Consider the following 18,387-nt stretch of genomic DNA (forward strand, 5'->3'; position numbering starts at 1 on the left):
TGTTGTTACCTAGTCGGGTAATAAACGTCTGCCAGCAAACCACCAAGTTCAGGGAGCGCCAGTGCCTCCTCATTGCAACCCTGAGCGACAGATATTCTCTTCTATTGGGACATTTAAAAAGGAGGGTTTCAGCTGCAGATTCAGGAACTGCACCGGGCTGAGGAGCGCCTTCAAAACTGAGCGCTGGGCGGTGGCGGCCCACGGCTCTCAGCCCTGCCTTCCTCAGCCCCATCCCTCAGGTGTCTCCTCCCTCCTCAGGTGTCTGCCTCGTTCCTCTCTCAGTCGCTCTCTCGCTCCTTCACCAGCCCAGGAAGAAACTGCTTCAAAGCCGGCAGGGTGGCTTTTCCTATCGGCGCAGCTCCTCCGAGCGCCGTTCACCCCACCCCGCCGCCCGCAGCGTTCAATCCAGCGCTCCATTCTGCCTGCCTGCCTGCCTGCCTTCATTTCTGGTTGTTTGGGAGCAGCTTCGGCTGAGAATAATAACTATTCGCCTCTTTATCAGCTGAAGCTGCTCCCAAACAACCAGAAACGAAGGCAGCAGGCAGGCAGAACAGAGCACTGGATTGAACCGCGGGCGGCGGGCGGAGGGGGGTGAACGGGCGCTTCGAGGAGCTGCGCCGACAGGAAAAGCCACCCTGCCGGATTCTTTGAAGCAGTTTCTTCCTGGGCTGGTGGAGGAGCGAGAGAGCGACTGAGAGAGGAACGAGGCGGAGGAAACCGAAGCCGCTGAGCCAGAAAGCAGGACAGGCTTTGGTTGCTTCCTCCCTCCCCTTCTTTCATTTGTGTCCTTGATCCCTGATCCCAGCATTCACCGAAGGCGAAGAAAGACGCCATTTTTTTATTTTTTTTCTTTGCGGCCTGGTATAAAGTGATCCACAGACCGGTACCAGTCTGCGGCCCGGTGGTTGGGGACCCCTGCCTTAGCAGACGGGGGTCTGTTGTAGCAGACCATTTCCACTGGCTCAATTGGGGCAGGTTAGTCCCATTGGGGTGAGAGATGGCTCCTCAGATACCCTGGACCCAAGCCATATAGGACATTAAAGGTAATAAACACCTTGAATTGGACCCAGAAGCAAATTGGTAACCAATGCAGCTTGCAGAACAATGGTATTACAGGAACTGTACATGCTGTTGCATTTTATACATGCTGCAGCTTCCAAATGCTGTTTAAGGGTAGCCCCACATAGAGCAACATTGCAATAATCCAATAAAAGAGCATGAGTGACTACGCATAGGTCCTTATAATCCATTAAGAGCGCAAATGGCAGACAAAATAAAGTTGCACAAGGGTTGTCCTAGCTATGACTGCCACCTGCTCTTTGAGCAGGAGTAGCGAGTGCAGGAGAACCCACAGGTTGCATACTAGGTTTGTTTGGGGTAGAGCAACCCCATCCAGATCTAAAGAAGATAAACTGGACTTTTGCACCCAAAGCTACTTTGTCTTGCCAGGGTTCAGTTGAAACCTGTTGTTCCCCACACCCAGACCTCTATAGCCTTCAGGTACTGAAAAATGGCAGTCTTGCCTGGATCATAGGGGATAGAGATATAAAGCTGTGTATCATCAACATGCTGATATTCCATCCCATGGAGCCAGGTGATCTTATTCAGCAGTTTCATGTAGATGTTAAAAAGGAACAGAGATTGTAAACCCACAAAGGAGTGGCCATGGGTGTTACATATTTACATAGTCACCTCTGATTGGTTGGTCTGCGGCTCCGCGGTAAAAGGTGCTGCCGCGGCTGCCGTTCTTTGTTCTGAATGATGCAATAAAGGAGTTAAGCATTCAGAGTCTCCTGCGTATCTCTCGCCCACAACTTAACAGTGGGGTTGACTGCTTTCTCCCTATCGACAGCAATTGGGACTGGCCCTCGGAGAAAGTGATTGGACCAGTGCAATACTGGGCCACTCAGCCACAAACCCTTTAGTCAGCTCAAAAGGATACTATGGTCAATGGTACTAAAAGCCGCTGAGAGGTTAAGGAGATCAAGGCTGGATGCACTATCCCCATCATGCTTTTGCCACAGATCATTCACAAGTGCAACCTATTAATTAATTAATTTTTCATGTTTCTAAACTGCCCATATCCCTCAAGAGATGTTGTTTCTGTCCCATAACATGGCCTGAAACCTGATTCGAAGGGGGCCACATAATCCATTTTATCCAGGACCTTCTGGAGCTACAACGCAACAACTTTTCCCACCAATTTTCCTATTTCTCACATATGTCACTTTTTTATATATATGCAAGGCTGAGATTTTTAAAAAATATTTTTATTGAAGATTAAAATTATGGGTAAGAAATTAACAAAGGAGAATATAAAAAAGAAAAATAGAAAGTGCAAAAGGGAAAAGGAGGGGAAGGAAAAATATATAAAAAAGAAAAGAAAAAAAAACTTTCCCTTAATTAAGTATAAACATTTATAAATTTTATCTTTTTCTTCTTGTGCCATATCCGTCATCGGATGTTGGCAATCATGTTGGTGATCCTATTTTTATCAACTGCCGCATGAAAAAGTGCTATTGATTTTTGTCCAAACCAGTCCCTTTGAAGTTTGAAGCCATGATGTTCCGCCAATAAACTTAATACATTCTCTAATATTTCAACCAAAACTCTCTTCAGCCTATAATCTCATCTTTTAACTATTGGCAATAAAACACCATCTTTCAATCTTAATCAGCAAAACTCCCTTAAGAGCTACCAGAAATATCCATCCATCCTTTAAACAAGCCATTCATAATTATTTCCTGTACTTTACACAATACCTTGTCATTTTTCCTAAAACTTTATTCCCATGTCACATTTTGTATCTATAAATAAATCCTTAAAATCTCATCATTCAAACTTAATCAGGAAAAATTCCATTAAGAGAAAAAAGAACTAATTGAAAATATTAATATTTAATCCCTTCAAATGATGTCCCACGAATTAATTTCTTTTCATCTCCTCTCAATTATAAAACCATAGTTTATCCCTTTCTCTTAAATTACAAAACTCTCTTCTCATATCGTAATCATAAACAAATCTTTAAAGCCTCATCATTTGGTTTTAGTGAAGAAAAAAACCATTAAAAGCTGTTTGAAAAGAGAGGATGATATACAATTTAACCTTAATCAAAAAGGCTCACTTTGCATATAGCAAAGCTGAAATTTTGAATGCCTATGATGTTTTGCTGCATAACTACTGTATTACATAATTAAGCAGCTTTTCAGGCTAGCAGGCAATTTGAAATTTTGAGGAAATGCTTTGTGGGCAATTAATGCTTGTGGGCTCTGATGCTTTGGAAAAGGTTTGTCTATTCATACAATAATTGCTATAATGGCACTCATGAAAAAACTGTTTGCCAAAATATGGATGAGGTTGTTCACTAGATCCTGCTTCAGCCTTTAGGAAGCTCTTTACTGCACAGTACAGAAGGTTACCTTGTCTTTTTTAAAAATATTTTTATTGCTCATTAATAATAACTCAAAAAAGAAAAAAAGAGAAAAAAAAAACCAAAAGTGCTTTAACAAAAAGTGAAAGAAATATATGTCATTATAATACCGGTAACCATGACAATTCTATATGTATTTGTCTAATGCAAATATTATTCAGATAAGTATATATTTCTAATATGTTTATATGACTGTCTTTTTTTAACCATATAAATGAATCCTGTATTTCATTATACCGGTACTTTTCTACAAAGTCTATGTCTATGGGCAATCCATTCGTAGGTGGCCATTGGGTCTTCAATCCATTATATAAATAGAGCTATATGTTTATCTTTCCAATCCTGCGTTATCAATCTTTTGGCCATAGTAAGGACACAGATACATTGTCCAATTACCAAATTTCATGGACTATATGATTCAAAAGAATATCCTGCTCCTAAAATTTTAGCTTTTGTCTATCTTTGTCTTCATTTTGAGCGCTCAATACCCTTCCAAACAAAGCACTGGATTGCTATCCTCCGGTGTGTTTAAAGCTGAAGAAGCTTCTTGGATTAGAAGCTAAACGTCTTCAAAGATAAACCAGGAGGTCCAGTTGCCTCTTGAAAACCATGACCTGGATTACTGAGAATCTCCATAGACCTCCAGTGCAGAGGTGGCATTCAGCAGGTTCTGACCAGTTCTGGAGAACCAGTAACGGAAATTTTGAGTAGTTCGGAGAAGCGGCTAATCCCACCTCTGACTGGAGATTTTACAGTATCCTTTCCCTGCCACACCCACCAAGCCACGCCCACAGAACTGGTAGTAAAAAAAAATTGAATATCACCACTGCTCCAGTGTGTTTATTTTCTAACATGCATGTGGCCGATGTAGGCATACAAGTGGGTGATGCCTTAAGAAAAGACTTTGCTTTTGTAGGTCTTGCTTTTGTACTCTGATTAAGGTTTTAAAATGTTTAAGGTTTTAAAAGATAAAATCTAAAAATGTACCCTGAGGAGGATCAGGAAGCCTGGGGGCTAGGAAGAGATATGGCTGCAAGTACATTAATAACCAAGGGAAATAATACCGGCCCTGCTCATTGGAGTCCATATGCATGTACAGTACATAGATGCACTTTTGTAACACTTTGAAACATACTTTTTGAGTGATTTTTATTTTTTTAAGAATTGAGCTTTGTAATATGTGTTCGAATGTAGTGGTTTTTTTTAAATCAAGCTTCCCGTGCTGTAAATATAGCCTATATTCTTAGCACAAATTATAAATATCACACACATTTAAACAACGCTACAGGAACAGCCAAAGTCAAAGGTGATTAAGGCAGAATCTTAGCTAGTCCTAATTAAGCTTGATGGCACTGCTAAATTCTGCTTATGCGAATTTCCATTCCGCAACGATGGACACAACTGGATGAGCTCCCAATTCACTCCTAATAGCTTACTGAATCATTACTGTTACAGCTGTGTTTCAACTGGCTTTTGTTTTTGTAGCTTTTCCTAGGGGGGCAGGATTGCTTGTTGTGCTGCAGGGCTCAGATTGGCAAGGAAGCTGAAACAGAAGGAATATTTGCAACTTCTTTCAGCTCTACAACTCCATTCCGATTTGCCTAGGAGCCCGCAACACTAGTTACTGCTGTGAAATAGTTGAATGGCAAAGAAGCACGAAGCTGAAGGGCTAGTACCCTGGCAGAAATAATCTTCCTGGGAATCAGAGTCATGATGCCAGGCGTGCCAGGGAATATCTTGCTGGTAGGGAGCTTTACAAGGCAGAGATTGAAGTGGTTTATAAAAAAAATAACACTCTTTTCAGCCTCCTTTTATACCACTTCAAGACCCAGAGAAGGGTATAAGTAATTTTTTGGATCTAGTGTCTTGGTGGCATTGATTTACTGGCACTGGAGCTTGGCTAGACAATTTCTAGGCCCTCACAGCTCCTGAACTTCTTGAGGAGAGTGTGGCTTAATAGCTATTTTATTTCTCCAGTCTCAATGATAAAAAATTTGAAGTAACAATAATATAAACCAGCAGAAGTTCCTGTCCTAGAGTTTCATAAATATATTTTAATTGTTTAATCTGATTGTCTAACAAATGAGCAGTCTTACACAATTTGTATGACTCGGAAACTTTCATTAAAAAACACCAGCTTGTTTCCTGTGTAATATGAGATTAGATGTACTTATAATATATCCTGGAGAATTCTAAAACTATCAAAAAATGGAGAATATTGAGCTCATTGAATTATCCCCTTTATATTTAATAACTTCTCCATGACTTTATATTTAATAACTTCTCAATGAATATTCTTATTTTATGTCTGGGATTTAGTACCCAATGTCAGAGTTGCTGCTATAAACTCTATTTGAGATTTCTTATAGCAATTACAGGGCTTCTGTAAGACATGGAAAGTACCTCTTGAATAGAATTTAAGAACTTTTCTATTTCTTCAATATATATATATATATATATATGTTTTCTTAAGTTTTCGCGGTACTTACATGTATGGTGTTCGGCTTGGTTCGGGTATTTTCCCACGTCATTGTAGTTCTTTTAAAGTTGTAGCAACGTTTCAGCAGAATCTCATCTGCCATCATCAGGCTTCTGTATTGTGTCCGTCTGTGGGTCAGACTTTTACAGTGGTTTCAGATTTAAATTTGGGGCAGCCTATTGCTGTGCCAGAATGGTTTTTCTTCCTCCTGATTGGTTGGGAGTCTTGGTCTGTGTTTATTGGTCTCGGAGTTTGCTGTGTTCTGCTTGATGGGTGTTTCTGATATCTTCTGTCTGTTTTTGGCTCTTTTGTATCTTGATTGGCTGGCAGCATTGTGTTACTTTAATGGAGGCCTTTAGTGCAGCTTGGCTTCGGGTAAATGGACGGCTATCATTAGTTAGGAAGCTGGATTTCATCTGGGTGCCTGGTTGGGGTGTGTTTGAGCTGGAGGTATCAGGGGGATCTGTTTGTGCCCAGGTGTTTGCCTGGCTTGTGGTGTGGAGATTTTTTTGTTTGTGAGTGCAGGCTTCCAAATGATTGACAGCCTGGTGGAATCATCTCTTCTGTTCATGCTTTCTGGTCTTTTTTCAATCTCTATGGCTTCTCTGATGACTCTGTGGCTAGGGTTTTCCATAGTGGCCAGGGTTTTGGTGCCATTGAAGTTGATGCTATGACCTGTAGCTTCCATGTGTTGGACTAGTGAGGAAGTGTGTTCCAGCTTTTTGACTGCATTTTTGTGTTCATCCAGGCGGGATTGTGTTCACCCGCCTGGATGAACACAAAAATGCAGTCAAAAAGCTGGAACACACTTCCTCACTAGTCCAACACATGGAAGCTACAGGTCATAGCATCAACTTCAATGGCACCAAAACCCTGGCCACTATGGAAAACCCTAGCCACAGAGTCATCAGAGAAGCCATAGAGATTGAAAAAGACCAGAAAGCATGAACAGAAGAGATGATTCCACCAGGCTGTCAATCATTTGGAAGCCTGCACTGCCAGGCAAACACCTGGGCACAAACAGATCCCCCTGATACCTCCAGCTCAAACACACCCCAACCAGGCACCCAGATGAAACCCAGCTTCCCTAACTAATGATAGCCGTCCATTTACCCGGGCCAAGCTGCACTAAAGGCCTCCATTAAAGTAACACAATGCTGCCAGCCAATCAAGATACAAAAAGAGCCAAAAACAGACAGAAGATATCAGAAACACCCATCAAGCAGAACACAGCAAACTCCGAGACCAATAAACACAGACCAAGACTCCCAACCAATCAGGATGAAGAAAAACCATTCTGGCACAGCAATAGGCTGCCCCAAATTTAAATCTGAAACCACTGTAAAAGTCTGACCCACAGACGGACACAATACAGAAGCCTGATGATGGCAGATGAGATTCTGCTGAAACGTTGCTACAACTTTAAAAGAACTACAATGACGTGGGAAAATACCCTGAACCAAGCCGAACACCATATATATATATATTTACATAATTTTATATGGTATGCATATACATTGTATATTTTTCATAATTAATCATAAGTATACTTTATTCTTTGACTACATTCTTCGCAAGTTCATTTTGGGTATATTGATAGCTTTTTTTAATATGGTATGCATATACATTGTATATTTTTCATAATTATATACCCAGTAACAGTCAACACTGCATGTTAAAAAGTATCTTATGATAGCTTTTTCCAATGTGGTGCTTTCCAGGTGCATGAAATTTCAGCTGTCATTAGGAATTATGGGGCCTGAAGTCCAATATATCTGGAGGCTGCAAGGTTGGAGAAAGCTTCCCTGCAGGTGAACATATTAAATCTGCCTAACTTAGTTCATGTATGCAGTATTTATTTTCAGTAATATCTTTTGCAGTTTAATTTTGGCAATAATGTTAGAACTATTAATGTTCTTTCGTTTCCTAATGTCGTGCTTTCAAAAGTATTGGTAGTCAAGAAATATCACTCTAGATACAGAAATATTACTTTATCAATCTACTTGTTTGCTTTATGAGAGCTACTAGATGTTGGCATTAATCAAGCATTAATTAAGATCTAAAATTTCATTTCCTTGTAAGTCCATTGCAGCTGCTATATGATGTTGCTCTGTAAAAAGTTGCAGGCAGGTGCTGCATTTATGTGCCCCTGCACTCTGAAGCACTGCAGGGCCATACTATGTCAAATGTGTACTACTTGGATGTCCTGCTTCCAAATGAAAGGTGTTGGCAGAGAGATATGCATGTTAAATTGTATTATGGTTAGTGATTGATGGATGTATGATATGCCAAGAACCTTTTCTTAGCCAAAGTAGATGTGTTAAGCATGAATTTCTGCTTGGCTTTGAAGAGTATAATCTACCCCTTTTTTTTTTCTTTTTACAGATGCCAAAAAAGCAAATACAATCCTAGGTTGCATTAAGAGAGGGATAAAATAAAGATGACATGAAGTTTTAGTACCGCTTTATAATGCTTTGGTAGGATGACACTTGGAATATTGCATCCGGTTTTGGCTGCCATGATATAAAAAAGATTCTAGAAAGAGTGCAGAGAACAGCAAAGATGATTAGGGGACTGGAGGCTAAAACCTACGAAGATAGATTTGGCAGGAATTGGGTATGTCTAGTCTCATGAAAAGAAGAACTAGGGGTAACATGATAGCAGTGTTCCGATATTTGAGGGGTGGCCACAAAGAAGAGGGGATCAACCTATTCTCTAAAGCAGCAAAGCTGGCTGAGGAATTCTGGGAGTTGAAGTCCACAAGCCTTAAAGTTGCCAAGGTTGGAGACCCCTGCTCTAAAGCATCTGAAGAGAGGACAAGAAACAATGGATGGAAACTAATCAAGGAAAGAAACAACCTAGAAATAGGAATTTTCCTGACGGTTAGAACAATTAATTAGTGGAGTAGCTTGCCTTCAGAAGTTGTGACTGCTCCATCACTGGAGGGGGGTTTGACTAGATCACCTCTAAGATCCTTTCCAGCTCTGTTATTCTGTTATTCATTCACCATTTGGTACATTTTCAGAACATGTCAAAACAGACTGTCTGTAACTCATTCCAAACAACCAATTGTTACAAGTTAATTGCAGAACAACCCACTTAGGCAGGTAGAGAAATTATGAGAAAAAGGGGCAATGCCATCTGTCATATGAAGAAGTAGGATAAAAATAAATGAGAGGGATTATCTGAGAGACAAGATGTGATATCACACCGTAAGCTTGAAAAAAGGAGACACAGCAAAAAAAAAAAAAAGTGGGGGGGAGAAGAAAAAGATTCTAGGTTTTGCCCCGTGGGAACAGACTGACCTGTTGGTTCCTACTTTTCTCACTATCCGTCTTTCATCCGATCCTTTCTTTGAAAGACTGACTGAGCACTGTTTTAAGGGAGTTTGCAACAGATGGTGAGAATGGATGGCATGATACAACATAAGTACACTAGGAACACTTAAGAGGGTTAACCTCCCCACACCCTGCTTCTCTTCTGCCCCCTCCCCTCCATCTGTGATGCTAAACTGCATAAATTTATGTGCCTAAATTAATCACCTGTCAGGATAAATTAAGTGACAGGAAAAAAACACACCTGATCTGATTTTTAGGCTTCCTCCTTACAATTTATTCAAAGGACATGAATGGATATAATCTGGATGTGTACGTGGTATGGCAATACACAATGGAAAGTGAGACTGAGTAGGGGATACTTCAAGAGGTCAGAAAATCTGTAATCCCCATTCAGTGTCCAGAAGGCTACCAGGACCTCAGTGGCAGAGATAAATCCAGTGGGCATGATAGCCAATGAGCAGATCACCAGGTCTTCCATGATTAGGGATGTGCAGGTAGGAGTATGCTGTTATTTGCAGGCTTTTGCAGAAGCATGCTCTTATTTGCAAACAATTTATTTTCTCCTTGCAAAGGACCTAGCCACTTCCTTTCCAGCAGCTTTTGCATGCCTTAACCTATCTCTATAGATTTTCCCATCTATAGTAAACATTCTACCAAGAGACACAAATTAATCTTCTTGCTCTAGTTTTTAATCAATATTCTCATACCCTTTATCATTTCCTCATCTCTATTTTCTCCTAAATACTAACATTTATAGCATTTGTTTTAATTCAGGCTTTAGTTACAATTCAGAACAAATAGGTCTAAATAGGCCTTCAAGCATTCATCCAACCCAAACCATTTCATATTTTTATATATTTGATATCTTATTCCATTCATCTGCTGGATGCTTACTCTTTAACACTCTATGTTCAAATCAAATCAATTTTAATTTACATCAATTTCCTTCTGTATTTCCTTTGCCTACTTTAATCATAAGCATACTTTATTCTTTGACTACATTCTTCGCAAGTTCATTTTGGGTATATTGATAGCACCTTTTCCTGGTCCTCACATTTATAGCAGTCAGGTCCTTATATACATTTTTTCCTCCATTTCAACATTCCACCAAGCTTCATTTCCAAACTTTCTGCAGCATAATTTTACACACTTCAATGGCATTTTCTAACATAATTATTTTTACATTGTTCCAAATAGATTCCATAACCTCTTTATTATTTTCATTTTGCATTTATTCTTTAGAAAATTAATCAATATTCTAATATTTTGTTCATATAGGGCTCATATTTTCCCCTCCTACACTTTTTCCCTGTGTCCGCGTCTTCCCTTAACTGTGAGCATGCTTCTGTTTATATGAATAATACTAGGTACTTTTGTATTTTACAAAAAGTTGGTCTGTCCTTCAGGCATTCTGTCAGTTATTCATGAGAAACAATAAAACCCATCATGTTTTTCAATTCATTATTTGTTGTGTGTATGCATACATAGATAGGTAGAGTTAAGCTTAAAGTATGCATTCAGAATGGAGCTTTTTCTAAGCAGATTTTCATTAGTCATCATTGTCGTTCATTCTGGCAGCTCCAAATAGCTGATACATTTTTGCTGTTTCATTTCATTTCATCTCATCTCATTTCCACCCATTCATTCATGTCAGCTCATAGAAGATTTTTTTCCCCTCTCTCTTCTGAATTACATTCCTTCAAAATAATGCAGAACTTTCTTGAAAGTCATCTCTAGGCTTTTCCATTGGCACTTACACCCTGAAACCAGGGGTAGGATTCAAATTTTTAACAACCGGTTCTGTGGGTGTGGCTTAGGTGGTGGGTGTGGCTTGGTGGTCATGTGACTGGGTGGACATGGCTTGGTGGTCATGTTATTGGCTGGGTGTGGCCAACTCAATATCACATCGAGGCACGCATCTCCTCGCCCGACCTCATGACTGTGGGGATGCTGCAACAGTCGTAAGTGTGAAAAATGGTCATAAGTTACTTTTTTCAGTGCCATAGTAACTTTGAATGGTCACTCCACACAAGCAAAGTACCAGCAAAGGAGGGGAAAAAAACTCTAGAGACGTTCCTGAGACAGGAAGTCTAGGCCTGCCAATAATGTAATAAGGGTTAAGGGAGAGGCAGTTTCTGTAAGCAACACCAGAATGTTTCCTTCCTGCCTTCCTTACAGGATTAGGCCAGTAATTTATTCTAACAACCGGTTCTCCGAACTGCTTAGAATGTTAACAACCGGTTCTAGCGAATAGGTGCAAACTGGTAGAATCCCACCTCTGCCTGAAACATAATATGCGACTATCATCAAACTACAGATAATTTTATGTACACCCATAGCAGTACAGAACTTACCCATACATACATTTTGACATACATTTTAATAAAACTGGATGACTTTGGGCTAGTCACTCTTTCTCAGGCCAACTCAGCTCATAGGCTTGTTGGGGAAAATAAGAGAGGAAAGTATATTAGGCATATTCACCACCTTGATTTACTTATAAAGTAATAAAGGCAGGATGAAAACTATATAATAAATAAATATTTATTAGATTTTATCTTGCCTTTATTACTTAATTTATTTTTTGAAAGTAATGTAAAAGGCTTTACTATGTACCTATTTTGAAGAATCAGTAATCAAGAAGGTATTTATGTACTTTGTACTTTATTTTTCACCTCAATTAATGCCTTCTTCCTGTGCTTTTGCATATTATGCCTTCTTTAATAAAACATTTTTATTTAAAAAAAAGGGCCACCATTGTTGTTTCCTGCTTGTTGGTTTGTGATGTTGCTTGGCTTCAGTAAGACAGATAAGAGCTTCTACGATTCCTTGTTTATTTTTCCATAGTCTAGTCCTCACAGCATGGAAACTACATTACTAAACTTAAAGCCAGAGTGCTCACTAGGGTGTAGTGGAATTCACATTTACCTGGTAATTTAGATACTTAGTAAAAGGCTTTCAACAAAAGTCAGAATAAATTATTGTCCGCCTACATAATCCCTTTCCATTCTGTAATCCAGTTTTCTGGAAGCTATTCATCAAGAAGTGAGTGGGAGCATGCTGCTAGTACAAAGCAAAAAGGTTGGTAAGGAAAATAATTTTTTCTCTCCTGCTACTGATTCCATGTGTATAAGAGAGGCTCTTTCCTGGAGAAATATGAGCAATGTGACAATAAATGAACCTTTCTCTGATGGAATCTAATGGATACCCAAAATGCCTCCAATGTATGCCATTTAATTTGCATGAACAAGCTTGGTATGTTAAGTATCTATATACTGAAATTCTGTTTTTCACTTAATATTCATCTTGTAAACTGACAACTGTCATAATGTATACCAAGTAGAGAAACAGCATAAATGTTAAGTGTTAGTCCAACGTATATAGTTGCCTACTTGTCTTTAGCCTATGGAGAGAGCATGAACACTGACCTGGGGGGAGAAATAACAGATATTGAGAAGAGTTAATATATTGGGGAAGTTGAGGGCAGACTGGAACATTGCAATAGTGATGTACAATGGGATATATGGTAGCAGCGAGGGGGAATGATGTTGCAGTGTCTTGTAGTGGTACTGTGTCCTTGCCCTCTTCACTCACTTCCAATGTCCAGTCAACAAGCTTTAGGTGGCCCTGGGCTCTGGATTCTTCTGCTGAATGCCAGCTCAGTCTCTAATAAAGCTCTTGGCTCTGTAAGGTAGAGCAGATGAAAAACCTAATGCCATGTAGGTCTGCATTATACAACAGAATCTTCCACGTCTGAAAGGCTTTCCTCTCCCTCGCTTTATATGAATCAGGAAGGGGTCTATCTGAGACGTTTTCTCAAACTAGTTCCTTGGAAAGGCTTTAAGCTCCACTTATCTGACTGTTTCCTTGGTAGAGGTTCTTCCTCCAATTCTTTAAGGCCATGTCTGCTACAAATGCACACTTCATCCGTGATTTAATAATGCACAAGAGCACTAACCTAACACATGCATTACTGAGACTGAGTTAGGCACCGGGTGAATGTGTCCCACAGGGGTGGGATCAGGGGTGGGTTTCTACCATTTCTGTCCACCTCTGTAGAACCGGTAGCTCTGAAGACCGGTAGCTCTATGTCTGCTGATGTTTTTGCCTGCCCAGCCACCTGGGCTCTTACCTGATCTTTATTTCCTGATTTTTCAATTTCAGCTGCCAAACGAGGCACAGCTGCAGTTTAAAAAGCAGGAAAAGAGGGCTGTTTCAAAGGCTGCCTCTCTGCAGGCAGCTGCTGATGACAGATTTACAGGCATGCAGCTCCCAGCGTGCAGGGAAGCTCATAAATCCCGAACCGGTTATTAACCCGGTCGTATCCCACCCCTGTGTGGGATCCTACCGGCATAACAATCAGTTTGGTGAGTATGCGCGTACATACTGTTTACAAATCACCGACTCCTGCAAGCATTCACCTGATGCGTGGCACTCGGCTGTGCTGCACAAAGCAGCTGAGGTAGAAAAAGCAGGGAATAAAGCACAGCCTAGAGCCCAGGTGGGTGGGTGGGCCAAACAGAAGACCAGAAGATTGTCGCAGCGAACCGGTTCAGTCTCAGCAGCTCTTCGGAGCTACCAGTTCTATAGAACCGGGCCGAACCGGTAGGATCCCACCCCTGGTGTCCCCTCTCTAAAATATTCCTGTACAGATTTTGCGTGTGGCTAATATCCTGAATTGTGTCTCTTTGGCAAGATTCTGTCCCAGTGTTTGGAGGATGTGATGACCTGCATAAAGAAAGAACATGCTTCAGGTTAACCTTAGCAATATGATTGTTGGTTTTGTGATCTCTTGACTTTTGGTGCTGCAAGAGTTGTATTTCCCTGCTCAGATAACAGATAATCAGAGTTGGAAGGGACCTTGTAGGTCATCTAGTCCAACCCCCCTACACTATTTCTGACAAATGGCAGTCCAATCTCTTCTTGAAAGTCTCAAGTGATGGCGCTCCCACAACTTCCAAGGGCAAAGCTGTTCCATTGGTTGATTGTTCTCACTGTCAGAAAGTTTCTCCTTATTCTCCTGGAAGCCGTTCGGATCATCCAGTGTGTGGGAGGTGCTTCAGTCTGCGTCGTTGTAGGCTGAGCTTAATTACTGAGGATTGCTCCGCCCTTCATCACGTGGCTGCCTTGCAATCCCCAGTTTACGCTCAGCCTTCGTTAGGTTAGGCTGTGTATCTCCCACTCGTTAGATTCAAGCATACTCATTATTATTTCAGGTTTGCCTTTTATTCCTGGTTCTCCCTTAGCCTCTGCGCAATTGGGGTGGCTGTAGCAGGGGAGCGCGTTTCTTCGCCCCAGGGGGATAGAGAGCGGGCGGTTTTCGCGCTCCGGCGTCAATCCTCCCCCCTTTTCAATTCGGCTCCTTGCCTGCCGCTTGTTTCGCCCCGCTCTCATAGCGGCTTTATCGATCGCGCTGATAAGCGCAGCTGGTGTTCCCCCCACCAAACGCCGATCGCCCCAGCAAGGGGCGAAAAATTACTTGGCTGCCTCGCTCGGCTCCTAGGTGTGCCGGAGAGGCTTATGTAGCGCTCTGAGCGGCCCGGGATTAAAGAGTAGGTGGCGGCCGCCATTTTGGGCGCCGCCGCGTGTATAACGGGCGTAATTCTAATAGGCCTCGTTGGGCTGCGAAGGGGCTAGCTCCTGTTGTAGGCCTGCCAGCCTATGAGAGCTACTGCAGATTCGATTTAATTGGCTATCTTGTTGGCTTTCCGCAGCATGCTCAGAGCAGAGAATCGCAGCCTATCCCTCCCGGTTTGTGCCTGGGAGCTCCAGCTGCCAGAGGCCTTACTCCAGCCTCAGGCGTTTATTTGGCCAATTGGAGATTTTTAGCATTATATCTGAGGTCACTCCCTCCTGGGAGCACTGAACAGATCCCTGTTCATTTCTTGTATATGAAAAATAAATAATAATAATAATCAACAATAATAATAATAATAATAATAATAATAATAATAATAATAATAATAATATAATGAAATATTATATAGAGATATACATATATATCTATTGGTACATGGCAATAACGCATTACCAACACTGATTGGATTACATATACAGTGCTTATAAGCATGTATATATATATTTATATCAATAATTATAACAATAATAATATTGTAGAACTTACTTATCTAAATTCCAAAAGGGGCGCGGGCCAGCTGAAAGGACACCCGGCCTTTGTTGTAGGCCGAACCTCTTGGCGAGCCAACCGCCTTAAATTGGAGCTATAGTCCTTTCTTCTATAATGGCAGATGACAATTCCACTAGAGGCCCTTCGTTGAAGGCCAGATCTCAGTCCTACCACCTGCGCAGTCAGGCTAAGGAAGCCTCTAAGGAAACTTCTAAGACTTCTCAGAGAGACGCCCTAAGGCGCCATAGGGCACTGGAGAAAGAATTGACAGGTGATCTAGAGAGGCACAACCAGTGCCCCCAGCCCCTTCCTTCTACCTCCAGACACCCCCTCCTCCAGATTCCTCTTCCCTCTCCAGGCGCAGCTTACAGGGACACCAGGTGCCCGAACCAACAACCAGACGAACGCTCGAAGCCACTTTCACACCCACGGCCGCTGGCCTGCGCCAGGAGGAGGCCGCCTCTGTCGAGATTCCTGCGCACATGCAGGCATGGATGGAACAGACTATCCGCCAGGGGATAGCAGAGGGCCTTTAACAGATGCCCAGGTCCGGTCCCCCTCGATGGCGCCCGAACACGTCTCGCCATCACTCAGGTCCTTGCCTAGATTGGACCCCACTCATGGTCAGGTACCTTTATGGGGACAGCCCCGCTCAGAAGGGAAATGGAGAAGGCTATAGAGGACCTGGTTCGGTTCGGGGAGGAGGAAGATCTTGAATGGGGGTCCATACACCAAGGGAACCCCTATCGGAGATAGACCCGAAGGAAGGGGACATGTCCGAGGGCGAGGGCCTCACCCCATCAACTCACCTTGTGGGTTTGTTCAAAGCACACATATTTTAAATCCCTGCTATTTAAGGCCAAGAGCATTTCTGGCCTATCTGTTCAGTCCTCTCGCTCTCCCCCTCCGGCAGAGGGACAAGAGGACACCGTTTTTAGGCAACCCGTGGTGGAGGCGGAAGTTATTCCGGCCCCACTCTTATTTCACGACCTAGTTTCAGACCTGTTGGACTCTATAAGAGCTCCCCTGCCATCCAGCCAGGACAAGAGGTTCTTAACCTCAATTCGAGCTTCTGCAACTTGCTCAACACCCCCGAGGTAGACGAACCCTTCGTTGGCTTAGTTTCCTCGTCCTCCCCCAGTGACCCCTTGGAGGCTCTAAAACCCGAGGACAAGAGGTCCGAACTGCCGTTGAGTAGGGCTCATCAGGCGACACCTGGGCTGTCAGATCGGCCATGGCCGCTTCCTTTTTCACCAGGTCCTCGATCCGGTGGCTCCGCCAACTGAAACAGCATGTTTCCCCTCTAACACTAGGGCACATCAGGTCATCGTAAGTTAACGGCCGCAGTGGAACCCTCGGCCGACGCCACCTACCACAGCCCTTTGTCAGGTGGCCTAGAGGTAGAGCACTTGCCTCACAGTCAGGAGGCCGTGAGTTCGATCCCAGGTAAAGGCTGATATTTCAGATAGTCTCTCCTGCTCTTGTACATTACCTCAACGGTTAAGTTCTCCGCCCGAGTAATAACCTCTCTCGTTACAGCTCGCCGCCTACTCTGGCTCTAGCACTGGCAGGCGGACATAAAAAAAAAAAAAACAAGGTTAAGCGGCCATTGCCCCCATTAAGGGGGACAGACTATTTGGCACCGCCCTGGAGCCATTGCTATCTGAAACCTGAAGCAAGAACAGAGCCAGTTTGGTGTAGAGGTTGAGGTACCAAACTACAAAGCAGGACGCTGTGAGTTCAAGTCCTGCTAAGAACAAGAAAGCCTCTGTCCTTTCGGAAAGGTTCCTCCCGACCCTTCTACCAGTCCCCTTCCAGCCCAGGTATCCGAGACCCCCTCCTTCCGGCAATTCCCAGCCCCAGGATCGAGCCGATCCAGGTTACAGGAACAGGAGGGGCGGCAGCCACAGACGGCCCTTCACGGGCCCCGGAAGGAAGCCTCTCTGGCGCACCAGATAGACCCTGCTCCTCCCTTCCCATCGAGGGATGCCTCAGGCATTTCGCCGACCGATGGGATTCCCCCACTTCCGATGCCTGGGTCCGTGGCACCATCAGGCTTGGTCTCGCGCTTGAATTCCAGCGCCCCCGACTTCTTTATGGCATCCCCCTTTCGAGGACCCCACCAAACACAACTCAATGGATTCAGCCATTCAGCACACCATCCCAGCGGGGCAGGGTTTTACTCCCTCCTCTTCGTGATTCCCAAACCCTCGGGATGGAGGGCGATTCTAGACCTGAAATGCCGGAACCGTTACCTGATCTACCGCAGGTTCAAGATGGACACCCTACAGTCCATTCTACTGGGCATCAGGCAGGGGACTGGCTAGCCTCTATAGACCTTCAAAGGCGTCTCCCCACTCCCATTCCGGCCCTTCCATTCCATATTCCTCAGATTCTGCTACAACCACCGCCACTTCCAATATGTGGCTCTTCCCTTTGGGTTGGCCCCTGCCCCGAGGATCTTCACTAAGGTCCTCGCGTCTCTGGCGGCCCCGCAGGAACCTCCCGGTTCGTCTCCATTGTTACCTGGATGACATCCTCGTCCTGTCCCACCCCAGACTCTAAGCAGGGAAGGATGTCAGAACTACCCTCTCTGCCCTCCAAGACCATGGGTTCCTGGCAAACTGGCAAAAGGGCTGACTGTTACCACCTACACGGATCACCCCTTGGGGTCCGTCATTACCTCAGTTCGAGGAAAGGTTTTCCTTCCTCGGAAAGATTCCTTAACATTCAGGAAACCGTCAAACAAGTCAGACGTTCAAGAAGGGTAACACCTTAGAATTGTCTAAGCTACTAGGTAAAATGGTCTCATGTATTTCCATTGTTCCCTGGGCCCGGTTACACACCAGGTCCCTACAGTGGTTCCTGCCCTGTTCCAACGGTCCTGCAGAAGCAATTCAAAGGCCACGGTCAAGGTGCCTTCAAGGGTCCTCACGTCTCTCCTCTGGGTACCAGTCCCGCCATCAACAAGGGACATGGCTTCAAGGAGTCCCAACGCCTCACCCTCACCACA

The 18,387-nt window shown here is 43.3% G+C and overlaps 1 protein-coding gene and 1 long non-coding RNA gene across 3 annotated transcripts in view; one reads left to right on the top strand and one right to left on the bottom strand.

The window, feature by feature from the left end:
* The window catches only part of KCNQ5 (potassium voltage-gated channel subfamily Q member 5), a 335,350-nt gene that overhangs the window by 6,144 nt on the left and 310,819 nt on the right, over positions 1-18,387 (bottom strand). The window lies entirely within an intron of this gene.
* Positions 7,636-8,365, top strand: LOC148132964 (uncharacterized). Its single transcript, XR_015745515.1, has 2 exons — positions 7,636-7,720; positions 8,295-8,365. It is a non-coding gene; the product is annotated as an uncharacterized LOC148132964 (long non-coding RNA).

The sequence above is a fragment of the Notechis scutatus genome, chromosome 1 (assembly GCF_049901735.1).
Source record: "Notechis scutatus isolate UNSWTSFEM ecotype Mainland chromosome 1, rNotScu1.2, whole genome shotgun sequence".
In the NCBI taxonomy this organism is placed as follows: domain Eukaryota; kingdom Metazoa; phylum Chordata; class Lepidosauria; order Squamata; family Elapidae; genus Notechis; species Notechis scutatus.